This window comes from Ictidomys tridecemlineatus, unplaced genomic scaffold (assembly GCF_052094955.1).
Source record: "Ictidomys tridecemlineatus isolate mIctTri1 unplaced genomic scaffold, mIctTri1.hap1 Scaffold_598, whole genome shotgun sequence".
Classification (NCBI taxonomy): domain Eukaryota; kingdom Metazoa; phylum Chordata; class Mammalia; order Rodentia; family Sciuridae; genus Ictidomys; species Ictidomys tridecemlineatus.
The window spans coordinates 218,098-232,011 of NW_027524070.1; the positions used below are offsets into that span (position 1 = coordinate 218,098).

Below are 13,914 nucleotides of genomic sequence, written 5' to 3' on the forward strand. Positions count from 1 at the left end.
TTTGTATGTTTGTAACTATATATAACTTACTATTATGTATGCTATTTTGTTTTATTTCAATGTCTAATTGTGCCTAACTTAAATGCAATTTTATTGTATATTTATCTTGTATCCTGCAATCATAGTAAACTAACTTATTCATTTTTGAAGTATATTTGTGCAATCCATGTAATTTTTCTCCATAAGTGACAATCTTCTGGGCAAATAAAAGTAATTTGAATTCTTTCTTTCTTATGCAAATACCCTTCCTTCCTTCCTTCCTTCCTTTCTTTCTTCCTTCCTTTCTTTCTTCTTTCTTTCCTTCCTTTCTTTTTTGCTTTACTTTCTCAAATAGAAGCTTCAGTAAAACTTCAGTTGCTTCAGTTGAAAACATGTGAAAAAGTGAACATACCTTATTCCTAATTCTAGAAGGAAAGCAGTTAGTGTTTCCTCATTAGGTGTGTGGTTGGCTGTAGGTATTTTTATCATTTGTTTGTTTGTTGGTGGTGCATGTTTTTATTCTTGCTTGTTTGCTTGGAGACAACCTTTATCAAATTGAAAAATGGTTATTCTCAAATTATTAATTTTCTTATCATGAAATATTTTCCTATATTTTAATTAAATGTAATTAATTTTAAAATAAATTAATGTTATGCACATCCTTTCTACTGTAGACATATAATGGTTTTTAAATGCATAATTTACTCCTCCTAAAATGTATTTTGAATCTTAATTCAATTCACATTTTTTAAATTTTTTTGAAAGCTATGGTATAGACTATCTCAGAATATACAAAGTTTATTTTAGGACCACAATATTACCTTCTAGAATATCATCTTTTTAATCTTGATATTCCATGGAAATAAATTTACATGTACTTTGAAATTAATCACGTAAAGACTTTTAACTAATTCTGTGAAGTTTTACTTATATACTGTATATTGGAATTTGGAGTGAATGAGTAATTGAAGAAGATAAAATCACATCTTTGAATGTTCTATATTGCACTTGATTTAAGGGATCATTATAGAAACAGAACTGTCCCTAACAAAGACTTCAGAACCACTTAGCACAGAAATAGCCATCTGACAAACTAAAGGGGAAGAGCTAGATGACAAAAAAAATTCAAAACTTAAGTAATACTGAAAAGCAATCACAAATACTGTCTTCTATACCATGCCCTGGCTCTTCTTTACATTTAATCCAATAAAAAATGCTTAAAATGATCTTACAAAGGAGGATGCCAAGGTTGAAAGAGTCAGAGTGAGGAGAGCCAAGAAGAATAATACTCAAAACTCAGAGCTGACATTTCTAAAATGGGATCTAAAGTCAGAAGTAAAATTATGTTCATGAGTTGGAAGTACACAAAAGTCAAATATCAGGATGAATTAAATGGTTGATTAAAAGTGCAGAGATAAAATGACCTTGTAATTGTACCACTTTTGACTTCCACAAAGAAACATTTCATGCTCTAGCCAACTGGCACATGACCATTGTGAAAATCAACTGTAGGAAGCAAGTGAGTAAGACACAAATATAATAAACAAGCCATGGTGATAAGAGTGAAAAATTAAAAACATGTGTGGACAAAAGAGAATTCGTCCATCCATAGACTGGCAGGATACCTTCTATTTAGGCCCATTTGCACACTTCTGATAAACAACATTTTGGCCAAAGTGTCTTCTGTCTGTCCTTTAAAATCCTTTTATACCTGCCTGCTTTTCCTCTCTGTAATTTAATTGAATTAAAAATAAAATATTTGAGCATCAGTTGTCTGTTTATCCATCTATCTGATGTTGGTCTAAGGGGAGAAAGAATACATATCTCAACAAGAAACTGTGTTCCTTCTAGGAAGTTGAAAAGGAGTGTGGGCAATAACACAAATGGATGTCACAAGGTGAGAAGTGAGATTCTTTACAAGGGCAGTGGAAGGAGAGATTACGTTCAGTTGAAGAGATTTAGAAAAGGCTTTATGAAGCAGGTGACATTTCAGAAACAACCTGAAAACATGTAAGATTTTGGTTAAGTGGAGCAAGGGAAGGGTTATTTTCTAGGTAGCATACAACCTATGAATCTGGTTGAATAATAGATAGGAGCTGGGTGTCAGAAAGGAGTCACCCATATGTGGCCAGGGTTTCACAAGCAGGAGCTAAGAAACTGCCTCAACATCTCTAGTGTCAATTTTATTCATTCCAAACAGAGATTTTGATGCACTTTCTAATGCTTTTTAATTTGTTCCCAACAGCTCTCACATTTGGAAAACTGGGAATCAATCTTATGAAATAATGTTTTATTATTTCTAATAATAACTAGGATGTTCTTTAGGATCACAGAAATCGAAATACTTTTTCTTTGTTGGCATCCTTTGGCTATCATTGGTTTAATAAACTTTCTAGAGCTATGCCTCTTTTACAATGTATCTTTTTGCAGTTCTTTCAAAAATTATTTATGCACATCAAGTAAGACATGAAGCCTTTTCTAAATCTCTTCAACTGCATGTAATTTCATGAAGACTTGACAATTTTCCATGTCAGAATTTAATCTTGCATTTCCTTATGTCATATCCTAAATGAAATATACAAATCATGTGTGTGTCCATGTGCTTATATTGACATGTGCTGTGATTTTCCAAGTCTTAAAGTCATGCATTGTGCTAGATTATTGAAATATTTAGTTATACATTCTAATTCATTTCCCAATTGAAAATATTTTAAGTCAATTAGAAAGTAAATTACATTTACCAGATATAGCTTCATAGGAGATTTTGGAAAGTTCTCTGCTTATAATTTTCTGAAGTATCTAGAGTGCCTCTCTGACTCTATAGAGACACAATCTTCTGTCCCTCCTAATATGAATTAGATAATTCCATTGCTCTGTAGATGTTCTGAAGGCTAAAGACTCTTAATGCTAAATTTATTGAGAGAATAAATCCCATTTTAGCTGTCTTGTCTCTGCCCTTTGGGTGAACAGAGACCAAAGAAATAAGAAGACATGTATTTATTCACAAAGGATACCCTCACATAGGAAATGCTATGTATTCTTGGAATCTTCTTTAGTTAATTGAAGAGATTATTTATTGAGGAAATAATTTATTGAGACCTGGGATTAAATACATAATTGATTTAACATCTCCAGAGTTACTAGCCATGCATGTTGTAAGTGCTACAAATCTAGGAAGCATAACTCACACAATCCTGCTTCAGAATGTGGGCAAATCCAGGGAAGCATCTCTTTCCTTCCTCATCTCAAAATGTTACTCCTGCTGCCAGTTTTTTCACCTGTACCCTCTCATCTGATTTTTTGTCCTTGGCATACAGTTGAGTGGTTTCTCTGCTCTCCTGTATTGCCAAAGCTATTTTGAGCTTTGTGTTCACATTAATTTGAAATACTTGTTGACCTGTTGTTTACCAGATATTGTTAGGGAATAGAGGAGAAACTTTATAGTTTCTTCCTCTTTCCTGTCTTCATTGACACCAGATTTTAACTTTGTATATGTTGTCTCCCATACTTAGAAGTTAAACTTGAAGACCTGAATCAAAGAGCAGATTCTCACTCTGGGAATACATTTTCCTTGATGTTTTTAATTGCTGATTAATTTGGTGAATCACGTAAGAGATGCTACAAGGTTTGGTTGCTGTTGCTTTAAAATGAATTAATAGTTTGATGAAAAATTTCAAACTATAACCCCTGTGACATGAATCTAGAATTGTTAATAATATGTTAGAAAATAACATTCTGAATTATACCTTAACATAATAAAGAAAATACAGCTAATGTCCTGAAAAAAAAGATTTGAGAAGGCAGTTTTGTCATTTTTAGTAATATGGATTTACTAAAATCAACAATTTACTGAAATAATGATATGGAAGTGGCAAATAAAATACACCCATTTCTCTTCCTTTTCATAAAAATGATCAATTGGTTTTGTAACATTTAGAAAATTAAGTAGATGTTTTTGTGATCAGTATACTTTTGGTTTCGTTCTGTTTTCTCTTTCTAAATGAAATCACTTTTTTAAAAGAAAAAAATTAAAATGCCACCTCATGATGGCCATTATGCTTTTTTAACATCAAAATTAAATGGACAATTGTAGAGGTTAACCCCCTTGACTTCTTAATCACTTTTAACATTGACTCCTTCTTCTTGAATAATCTTAAAATCTTAAAATTATTTTCTCTATCATCTCCCAAGATTCTGATAATTTTCTTTAATTCCTACTACACTGATATTCTGTTTAGTATCCTTCAGGTTTTATTTTTCCTCCTCCCTGTAAATATGGGATTTTCTTCTTATGATCCCAGTTAACTTTGTCCTGGAACATTTTAGTCAATCCTATAACTTCAACTACTGTCTGTTCAGCAATGAGCTTCAAATCTTTGTTTGCCTATCAGATCTCTCTCTTGAGCTACAGTCAATATGTCCATATACTTTATACATTATCCATCTCTAAATCAATAGATTCCCAGGTACACTCAGAATTTTTCCTATCTTATTTCTGAACCTAACCCTTCAACACACTGTAATATGGTCACCTTCTACCCAAAAGGCTGAGTCAGAACCTGGGCAGTCAACTTGAACATTTCTATCTTTTCCAACCCACATTCAAACTTTGACCCAGTCCTATTGATCCAACCTCTTTAAGTATCTCCCATACCAACCCTGCTCTCTCTGCTCTTACCACTACTATTTCAATTCAGGCATTTATCATTTTTACGTGAAGTACACAGTAAACTCCTAACAGATCCCCTAAGTTCATTCTGAAAATTATCTATCCACTAACCACACTGATCCTAAATCTTTTATTTTCAACACAGTGACTGCAAAGAAATCATATAACAATTTCATCTAAGAGTTGGGGGGGTATGGTAAAAGGAGGGTGACATCTTTAATTAAATAAATCATTCACCATAGAGTAACTGGGAAAATATTATCGACAAAATCATAATTGTTTTATAATGTTTATTTAGAATTGTCAAAATCTTTTAAAGGAGGCCATATTCTTTTTGTGAATATTGAACAAGAGTATGTGGTGTAAAGAAAGAAAGAGGAAAGGAAAAAGAAAAGCTAAGAAGCAATTCTGAATAAAATCCAGTGGGTTCACGTTATCCTTAGAATAAAGAGTCATTATGGCCCCGGTTTGTCTGCCACAGCATCTCATCAATGATTACTAAACAGAAATGCTATATAGAATGAAAAGTGAGAAACTGCTATATGAAATCTTAATGACTTTTCACATGCTTTGAACACACTTGAAATACCAATTATACCCCCCATGAAGATACTGCAACACACACACACACACACACACACACACACCCTCTGATTCCTATTTTCTTTTCCTTCAAACAAAGAAACTCTTACAGTTGCCTTACAAAATCTCCTTTGCCAAAGTCAATTTTGAAGCTAAATAAAATGCCTCTAGCCTTTGTTTGCAATTTTATATGTTGTGTGAATACCTCTATTATATTACTTATCACAGTGTAAAGAAATGCATGGTTTGTGCATCTCTATTTCCCATGTACAATGAACTTCCTGGGGATAAAAATCAATTTTTTTTATCTTAGTAACCCCAACATCAAGCCTGACATGTGAATAAATGTTTTCTAAAAACTTGGACTTTTAAAAAAGTTTAGTAAATAAGAGGCAAAAACAAATTCCTTAATTCCTTACCTTAGACAAATAAGCTTAGATTTGTTCCTGATGGATATACAATTAAAAAATACCAAGAACTTTGAAGAATTACAATAATGATATATTGATGACCACTCTGAAAATCTGCTTTAAAATGTCTGTTTGTCTGCTTTCCTTATCTATCTTCTATTATGCTAAAGAACTGCACAGGGAGCTGAAGAAATGAAAACAGCCTTTATTTAATGCTCACATGCTTTGCACATACTGAAAACCATCCAGTCTGAAAACCAGTCTTTGCACATATAGTAATTGTGTGACAGATGGTCTCTGGCTTGTCACACAATTACTATATACACAGTATGGAACTAGAATCCAAAGTAAGCTAATAGATCGCAGCCAACTACACAATCAGGGAAAGACTCCCCATCAGGTCTTGTGATGAATGCTTCCTATCCTTGATCAGCTCCTGGGCACTGTGGGGCACTAGGATCCAACAGTCTGTCAATCAGGGCGCATGGTCCAGTCTTCAGTCTTTTGTCAACCCCTCCCTCTACAGCATTCTTAAAATTACTTCCTTGACTCCACTCAACTCATTACTTCTTCATTTACTTTTTATTTCACCTATTTGAAAGAAATTTATTTATATATTCTTTCAAAAAATATAGTCACCTTTGGCAAGCTCTATGCCTGGTGTGTGGGAGATTCAAATTGAGAACAAGTGATATCCTTGTCCCTATGAATTTTTTATCTTTTGGGGGTGGGATAAGCATTTTTCAAAAACTCACTTAAATCTGCACAATGCTGTTGTGGCTGAGTCAGAGAAAGAGGCTGGCAGGATCAGGAGGGCGGCACAGGAGCTGTTAAGGCAGGGGCATCAGCAGAGCAGCTGGGCCCAGGCCTTGAGTCTGCCAGTGTCCTGTGGATGCGAATCACTGCCGCACAAACACCAAAGGCAGAGCAATTGATGGGCCAGTCAGGCATGAGCGCTCAGGATGAGGCCTCTGCAGGGCGCTCCTGGCCTGTCAGCTTCTGCTGCACTGCTGCTGCTGCTGCCCAGGGCCCAGGCAGAGGAGCATCAACACATGTTCCCAGCAGAGGCTCCATATGGTAGTCTTTTAGGCCACTTCTGACCTTAAAGTCTCCAGTTTCCCAGTGGAAGGCCTGGCCCCAAAACAATCTCTTGCATTTGGTCTAAAGTTGATCGGTGGTTTAATTGCATTTTCACATTCAAGATTGGATGTTAAGAATTCTAGGAGTGGCTTTCACTTAGGACTGGATGGTTTTCAGAATGGTGAACTGGAGCAAGGCAGGAAAGTCAGTTTCAAGATACAGAAGAAGTTGTCTTATGGATGAAAACTGCTGGACCCTTCCAAAATTGCCTCGAAACATATAAGTACTTTTCACTTCTAATCTGTGTGGGGTCAAAAAAAGTAACAGTCATTACCATGAAGCTCTAGGAGAAACATTTCAAGGAGTTGAAATGGAATTTAGTGGTCTAGATATTAAATTTAAAGATGATGTGATGCCAGCCAGTTACTGTGAAATTGATTTTGATAAAGAAAAGAGATGCCTTTGTTTATGCTATCAAAATTCACTACTGGTACCAGATGCACATAGTTGATTTAGCAATATGGGGTATTATTGGTGAAGCAGATGAAAATGTACAAGTTTGTTATCTTTGGACCTACAAAAAGCTTGAAATAGATTTTAATGGAAATTTAATTGTTGGAGGAAATGTGAAACTGTTCCCAATACCAAAATACAGATGTCATATTTGGTAAAATGGAAAAATTCAGATGTAAAATTTGAAGAACGATTGCACAAATATCTTGTGATCCATCCTTTTTTCAACAGGGGATTCATTGGTTTTTAATTTTCAACTCCTTCAGGATGGTGATCTTCTTGATAGGCTTAGTTTCAATGATTTTAATGAGAACTTAAGGAAAGATTATGTCTGGTTCAGTAATGAAGAAATGGCTGACATGGATAGACTTAGGAGATGGATATGGATAGAAACAGGTGCATGGAGATGTATTTAGATCATCAAGACACCAGCTAATATTTTCCTCTCTACTTGGTTCTGGATTTCAGATATTTCCTGTGTTTCTCATTGTTATTATTATTGCAATGATAGAAGATTTATATATTTTTCTATGCTGCTACATCACCAATGAATGATTATTTTGGAAGAAGTCTGTATGCTAGACAAGGAGAAAGGAGATGGGTAAAACAGATGTTCACTGGGGCATTCCTTATCCCAGCTTCAGTGTGCTGCAGGCCTTCTTCAATTTTATATTTATTTGTTACCATGCTTCAAGAGCCATTCCTTTTGGAACAAAAATCTAAATCTTATTGGTATAATACTTGGCTGAAATTTGTTAGGTCAGCCCAACTTCCTTTGTTGTGCCAATGCTGTGCCTTGTCCTATACTGGAGAAAAAATATTTTATGTAGCCTGCAGTTATTGTTTGCCTGGGAAGTATTTTACCTTTTGGCTCTATCTTTATTGAAATGTATTTCATTTTCACATCTATTATGTCTATGACTTCATAATGCTGGTTCTGGCCATCCTTTGCATTGTTACCATCTATGTGATATTGTGTGCACATACTTCTTGCTAAATGGGATTATAGGTGGCAGTGGACAAGTTTTCTCTCTGCTGAATCAACTTCAATCCCTGTTTACACGTATTCGTTTTACTAATATTTTTTTTTGAAACAAAGATGTATGGCTTACTTCAAACATCATTTTACTTTGGATATATGGTGGTATTTAGCACAGCCTTGGGGTAATGTGTGGAGCACTTGTTTACATGGGAACAAGGGCCTTTGTCAAAAAAAAAATCTATACTAATGTGTAAATTGACTAGAGACACAAGAAAACCTGGAAATTTGGATCAATTTCTCTTTTATATGGGTAGAAGTCAGTGCTGTTTTCATCTAAACCCTGAAAGGAACTGAGAAAGGGAAATGGCCTTCCTGATAATAGGTGGCTCGTCCATGATCTCCACAAGTCAACAAAAGCACTCCTAATAGAACAAAAACCTCAGGCAGGACCACATGGTGGTCATATCAAAAACTGACTCTGAGGCAACAGAAATTACGGAGCCAACCTTTTTCTTACCAGGCATTACCTACCCCAGGTTTGCCCAGAACAAGGGGAAATGGCCATTTAGCGAGCAACCTCTTTACCAACATGGACTGTGACTCTCCAGTAATCTTCCCACCCCTGAGACAAAAGTACAAAAGTGATTGAAGATGCTCAATCACCAAGCTGCCTCACTTCTTGCCCCTGTCCTGACTCACATCGTGGAGTCATTGAATAAAAGACAGAATCTTCTAAGGGTCACTGCTCCATGTTTCTTTCTGAAATGCTTCTGTGTGGCTGTGGAGCCACCAGAAATCTAGGTAAACTGACTCTGACCACAGGTGACAGCCTGGTGAGCTTCAATTGGTGGACATTAGCATCATGATCTTGTTTTTAATGTTATTTGCCTCAGGTCCCAATATCTACTTTAAAATTCAGAACTTTTTTCAGCATCACAGATTACTCTGAACAGGTCTCTACATCCAGCTGCCATTTTGCAAGAGATATGGAAGAAAGAGAAAGAAAGATGTGTGCAATATTCTAAATATGAATTAGCAAAATCCAGATGTGAGGACGTCCATGGATCCCAGGGCCTGCCACTATAACAAAGAGACCAAGGAAAAGACACACAGGGCGGAGAACCTGCAAACCAAGAACTGCACAAAGACATACCAAGTGGTGTATGGGGTGTCTGTCTTAGCCCTTGAGCTTGTGTGCCCTGGTGCTGGTTACTTCCGGAGGAAGGAGGGACTAGGTCTAGGATGCAGCCATGTGGGATGCTGACAAGGTGCTGTTGTTGACTTGGTTCTAGGGTGTTCCACATAATTTTTCACTAAGTTACACTTTTTTTCTCTGTGGTCCCCTCCCCTGCTTTGTACTTTCATTGCCTTCCATTACTGTGACAAATATATGAGGTAATCAGCTTTAAAAGACACAGGTATGTTCTGGCTGACTTTTGCAGGCTTCACTCCGTGGTTGGTTGCCCTGTTGTTCTTGGACCTGGGGTGAAACCACATATCTACCTGGCAGTGCATGCTGGCAAGTGACTCACTTAATGGTGGCTGGGAAGCAGAGAGTGGGAAATTAAGAGACCAGGATTCCTCAGTCCCATGAAAGGAGGCCCTTAACAGGAAGCTCCCCACTAGCCTCCCCCTTAAAGATCCCACTTCCTCCCAATAGCACCTGTGGCTGTGATCAAAGCTTTCTCACCTGGGCCTGTAGGGATCATTCCAGATTCAAACTTTAGTAGTGGCAGTGCTTCATTTAAAAAGGAAAGGATTGGAAGTATAGCCTCCACTGGTCTTTTCCTACAGATAGAAATCTAGAGGTGGAGAAGCCAAGAGCCCACTGGGGTCATCCCAGGCACCAGGAGAGGCCACAGCTTGACCAGGGAGGCCAGAGCAATGGAGGCATAGAGTGGAGGCCAGGTTCTGGATGCACTGGAAGTAAGAACCAGCACAGCTGCTGACTACTGAATGGAGCATAAAAAAAGATAAGATGGCAGCGGGGTGGAGCTCAGGGGCACAGTACTTGCCTGGCATATGTGAGGCCCTGGATTCTATCCCTTGCAGAACAAGAGAATTTTTTTTGAAGAAATAAATAGGAGACACAAGGTCAGGCTTCTGTTTCTCCTTCCTTTGTTGCACAACCAGACAATACAAAACTCTTTCAGCCTAGGATGTTATTGGTCACCACTGGGGAAAAACAGCAAAATGCAGGGAGATGTCAGAGAAATCTGCTTTGCAGCAATAACAGCCCCAGTTCCCCTGGCCTTCATTCTTGTCCCTGACAGGGGACTGTAACTTTGTTTCTGTTATCCCATTAGCTGAGGATGCCTGGCCAGGGCCCAGCAGGCAGCATTTACCTGGTCCAGGGAAACTGTCAGTCTAGACCCCAGAAGAGTCCTGGTTCCCCTGTGTCACCAGATCACCCACTGGGAAGGTGCTCTTGGAAGGAAGGCTGTCTGAAGCTTCAGTTGTTACAGGGTGGGGACTGGGGAGTCTGTAGCCACCTGCCCTGGGAGTGAGGGAACTGATCCCAGTGACAAATGCAGATGCCTCCTCCCCCAACTCACATGGTTAGTTGATTGGTGAGACCAGAAATCTGCTGCTTTGGGAAAAGGGGGAAAGTGAAAAAGTTTGCTTTAAGAAACTGCTGATTCCCAGTTATCTTATTTGTTAAGAAAAGGGGATTTACTTTTCCATGTACTTCTGCATTTAAATCTACATTCAGAGCCAAAGAAAAGAGTAGCTCAGATAGGGATATACACCTTGCCTTGACCTTTATCCCAAAAGACTTGCCCCTGAGGTAGAAAATCTCCTGTTAAAGTTAATTTTGCATGAGTCAATGAAGACTAATCCAATAATATTTCTGAAGCATCCTTAGCATCAATATGTAGCCTGTGCTTCATGACGCTTTCCTTACACAATCTCTCTTACTTGCAGGTCACCTGGCAGAATTCCTTATCTTTATTCACCAGATCCACATTTTAGAGTTGTAGTTAGTTTTGCATTCACTCACACAACCATTTATACTGTAACCACTATTTATTTGCCAACCACTGTTTCACAGTAGCTTATGATACATCAATAAACAAGAAAAATAGTCACCTGCCTTGTGGGTGCCATTCTGATGAAGAGAAGCAGACAACAAATACAATAAATAATCCAGTAATTCAGTAAAAGTAGATCTATGGGGGTGCAGAGTATCACAAGGGATCTGATGCAGGGGAAGGGACTTACTGTATCATCTTAACATCTTATCATAGGAACACAATCTCCAGAACCTATCTTATATGTCTGCTGAAGAGCAACCTTCACTTTAATTTCATTTAACAGTGTGCCAAAATATATTAGATGAGAATACCAAAAGCCTAGAGAAAATACAGAAGTATTACTGAGCCTATGGAAAATGAAATGAGAGTGCCTAGGATTCTCAGAAGTTATTTATTAATAAATAACTTTTTAATCATGTTTTGTTTACAAAACTTCAGAGAATATGGAAAATATTTTAAATTTGTCGCTGATATATAAAATGTAAAAATTCTATGTATTTATAGAGTACCATGTGATGATTTGATACACCAAATAAGGTACAATGTTTATATCAGGTTAGACACCCACCTCCTTAAACATTTCCCCTTTTTATATGGTGAAAACATGTGGGATCTTTTCTTCCACCTTGTTGAAATATACCATATCTAAATGTTATCAATACTCACCACTTTACTGTGCAATAGCATTCCAGAAAATGTATGCTATTGGTTTTCATTTATTTATTTATTTGCCAATGAGCCTTAATTTTATTTATTTATTTAAATGTGGTTCTGAGTTTATCAATTAAGTCTAAATCCTCAGAGAACTGAGAAGAGTTCTCTTATTTTGACTTTCCAAAAGTATAAGTATGTTAATATATACCTATATTTGTTTCAAAAATATGGAAATGCGTATCTCCTTAACAGATATTAAATTCAGCACAATGGCCTATGGTCAGAGAAATGAAGGAGGTTCTCATTCTCTATTTTGTTTGTATGTTGACATTGAGGACTTTACATGTGTAAACTTAAAATCTGATTAAAATGAGAGATATGCAGTGATATTTTATAAACTAACCAGTGCACACTATGATAGTTAACACCCAGTAAGCTAAATAGTAAGTACTAGTTTTCCCCTCCAAACTCATGAAAGAGTAGAGTTTGAAACCTAGTTTGAATATCCAACTAATTACCTGGGGATTGCCATTAGGAAAAATTCAGACTTCCTTCCCTCTATCAATGTCAAGAAGAAAGCACTTTTTCCTGATTCTACCCACCAGGTATTGGTCTAATGCATCTTCCATGGCATCTCACACAATGGTCCAACCCAACCCCAGCCAGGCTCTCCACCATCCCCAAGTCTTCACCTGTGGTGTCCTCATGCAGGCCAATGTCAAAAGCCAGCTTATCAGTTAGAGACCACCAGATGCAGAGGCAGCACAGATACTAAATCACAGAACCAGAAGTGATTGCTCAATATTTACAGTCATGGTGGAGTCCTGTTCTGACAACTGATTTGATATGTGTCTCTCTCTCTGCTGCTTAGCCTTTTTCTAAAAATCTGGGACCCTCTGAACAAAGCCCAGGTCTTTATTGGCTGAGGCAGAACAGCCTTAGCATAGCATTCATTAGGAGCAATATTTAAAGGAAATGTGTAATTTTTCCCTCATAAAAGACTAAGGAAATGTGCTGTGTCGCAACAAGACAAATAACTGAATATGTGTTTCTACATCTCTCACTTCATGTGATATATTCATGATCCCCAGCTAGAGCACAGTGTGATCTGACAGTGACAACCGGATCCCAAGCAGAAATTGAAAAACTATTCAATTTTATGTTCTACTTCTGTTTTCCCTTCATTTTTTTAACTCTCCGAAATCCATCCAGAATTACTTGGTTTTAGTGTGCAGGATGTTGTTTTACTAAAATGAAGTTTGATTGTGCATGTGTTTCCCTAGGAGGAATTGGTTTCTCTCCAGACTATCATTGCCTCCAACCCCTAGGTTTTCCTAACCATATGGTCATGAAGTTTTGGGTCATTTTTCAGACCAACTCTCAGCACCTTGCTAAGTGCTATAAGGAAGAGGACACAAAATGAATCTGGTATGAGCTTGCAGTACACCACCATCTGCAAAAAGCACACTCACAGCCAGTAATAACAGGACCATGAAGAGGACACACTGTTCTGGGGATTAGGAAAGGCCAGGCCCCTCTCCAAGAGCTCTGAACAATTAAGGCAAAGTCTAGAATATTCCCATCATGGAACAGGGCCTTCCAGCTAAATGGCAGCCAGTGAGTATGTGAAGGCAGGAGATGAACTGATTGGGGGGAAGTCAGCACCATAGGGATATGTCATCTATGTGAGCTGGAGACTCGGAATTTGCCACCGACTATGAAGCACTGGCTCTCATGGTTATAGGAGAAGCTTCAAGGGTCTCCAAGCCTGTACTGAGTAAGCACAGAACTGTGTGTCTGACCTGGAGACAGGCAACTCACAGGGATCCCTGAAATTCACAGGTTTCAGATATAAACTGTGTTAAATGTCTGTTTTTCTCATGTGGGGGCAGGCCCCAAATTCCTTAATAAGACACCTAAAGCACAAGAATCAAAAAATGGGATGAATTCAACCTAAAAAGTTTTTTTTCTCAGCAAGAGAAATAATATGTGAGGAGAATAGGGAGCCTA

At 37.5% G+C, this 13,914-nt stretch overlaps 1 pseudogene; it reads left to right on the plus strand.

The window, feature by feature from the left end:
* Positions 1 to 6,602: 6,602 nt before the first annotated feature.
* On the plus strand, positions 6,603 to 8,478 carry LOC144374158 (transmembrane 9 superfamily member 3-like; annotated as a pseudogene).
* Positions 8,479 to 13,914: the final 5,436 nt, after the last annotated feature.